The sequence below is a fragment of the Clupea harengus genome, chromosome 2 (assembly GCF_900700415.2).
Source record: "Clupea harengus chromosome 2, Ch_v2.0.2, whole genome shotgun sequence".
Lineage (NCBI taxonomy): Eukaryota > Metazoa > Chordata > Actinopteri > Clupeiformes > Clupeidae > Clupea > Clupea harengus.
In genome coordinates, this window is record NC_045153.1 from 13,023,565 (window position 1) to 13,026,064 (window position 2,500).

Sequence of the window (2,500 nt, forward strand, 5' to 3'; positions counted from 1 at the left end):
TTAGTGTGCTTGTTTTCAGCTGAGTGTGGATCTGCTGTGCACTCCTTGCCTTCTGCCATCTCAGCATGTGTGTGTGTGTGTGTGTGTGTGTTTGGGGGGAAGGGGGGGTTATCGGAGTCCTGCATAACTGTGGTGTTTTGTGGGGGTGATATGGCATGTGTTTTAATTCATCCTGCTATATTTAGAGGGGAACGGTTGTAAACAGATAAAGACCGCTCACTTTTCACAGCGGCAATATCACACCACTGATAGAAAAGAAATAAACGAAGAGAGTGGTAGAGGAGAGAGAGAGAGAGAGAGAGAGAGAGGGAGAGAGAGAAAGAGAAGGAGGGAGAGAGAGAGAGAGAAGCTTAAGCCGGCCACACTTTGACTGACAAGTTCATATGGGGAGACCTTTACCTTAGCAACATAACTTTGGTTGCTAGGATAACAGGCGCAGATGGATGGGGTGGCTGATTTTCCGCGGTGCCCGCCCGCTTCTATGGGGGTGGGGGGGGGGGGGGGGGTATGGGTGGGGCTATGGGGATGGGAGGGGGGGGGTCTGGGGTCACGAGGGGTGGAGGACGAGCTCGCCTCTCCCCCTGCTTCGTTGTGAGCCCAGCGAAATGACTTGGCACAGGGAAAATGTATTAGATTCGGGGGACAAATAATTAACTGACGTCAGCTGGCGGGGAAGAGGAAAGGTTGCGCTACAAATATAGCCCCCGAGGTGTTTTTTTTTTCTCCCCCTGCCCAGTAAATCGTGTGGGCGGCACAGGCCAGCGGTGTTGGGATTGACAGAATACGCTGGGGCGCAACGCTTCACAGCACCGGGCTGATTAATGTGAGCAGAGGGGTCTTTCGAGTCGACTCCGAAATAGAACATCAAGCAGATGGCCTTGGAAAACTGCAAATCATCCCTCTGTTCGGTGTGACTTCTGTGTGACATTAAAATGCGTGTTTTTTTTGTGTGTGTGTGAATATGTGTGTGCGCGAATGTATATGACATATACTTCATTCGACGTACAAAAAGGGGCACACTAATATGCTTTGCCCCAATTGTGAAATTAAACATGTAAGAGTTTTAAATTTAAAATAGTGTCGCTCTCATATTTAGGCGTCCTTTTATCGCACTTTTGAAGTGGACACCTGTTGCCGTGTCAGAGGCCACCATGTTCCTGCTATGCGAGCTTATGTGACCATCAGTCAGAAAATGACAACATGTCCTCTCTAGTTAAGGAATGATATAACGCACATGCATGCCTGACACACAGTCGACAGAAAAAACTAAAATCGCTTAACATCAGCAACAAACATGTGTGAAAAGTATAAAGTGTGTGTTCATGTTGATATCAGTTGTATTACGAGAGCACCAAGATGGATGGAGTTGCGGCTAATATGGCTGACCGAACCCTCTGTATGAGCACAGTAAGTCTATGATTTGGTGGTCAGGTGTACAGGAGGGGATCCTGGCCCGCCGGCTTTATACCGTGTAGAGTTACATGACCAAGCCAGCCGTGACTGAGGCCTGAACTTGTCTGGAAGAGTGTCGCGCCGGGCAAAAAAAAAAACCGAATAGGGATCGGCCCTGTGACACCACTTGTGGGGAAGAATTGGCGCCGAAAAAAGCGTTTAACAGATCGGCAGGTCTAAGTCCTTCCAATGCCATAAAATTAACACCTTTCCGGAAAGACAGCAGTGCGGCTGGACAGGGACCAATCGGCTCGGCCCGTGAGCGACCGGAGGGGGGATGTTTTGGCAGCTGCTGAAGGCGATGGTCAGCAACAGAGCCGATAATATTTCTGTTTTTTATTGACCTGTCAGTCCTTATCAGAGACTTTCTCTAAAAACAGCCATCGCCTTTCAGCACCACCAGCGCTACTACCACCACCACCATCCCAGCGAGGGCAGCCCCGCCACCCACCCATGCCAGCCCTAAACGCCAGCCCTGGGGGGGGCAAGGCTGAGGGGTCAGTGGGGCATCAGGTCTGGGTTTGGAGCTTAGGGACCCCCAGGGGGAGGAGGGTGTATGTTTACATAAGTGCATTGTGGTTACGTGACACATGCCTGCTTGTTTATGCCTGACCTCAGCACATCAGGCAGGCTCTGAGGCCTACTCATATCAGTGGACATGCAGCAGTAATTGAACAGATTTCATTCAAGGTTTCATCATGCGTTGTTAAGAGTTGTGCTATATATCTACGCTAAGTATATACTGTATGTGCTATATGTGTATGTATGCTATGTGCTAAGTATACATGTATATATGTGTGTTTGAATGCACAATAGTAAAGAAGTACATTTAAATGCTGTGCACACACACACACACACACAGCCATAGACAGACACACAGTTTCTAAAAGCCTGCACACCCACACACACACTCATACCCACACAAACTCCCTCTCACACACACACACATATACACACACACACACCAAGTCGTACCACAGGCATACAAAAAGGGGTTATGCTCCGTAAACAAGTTACAAATCCTGACAACTTTGCACACAAAGTCGCG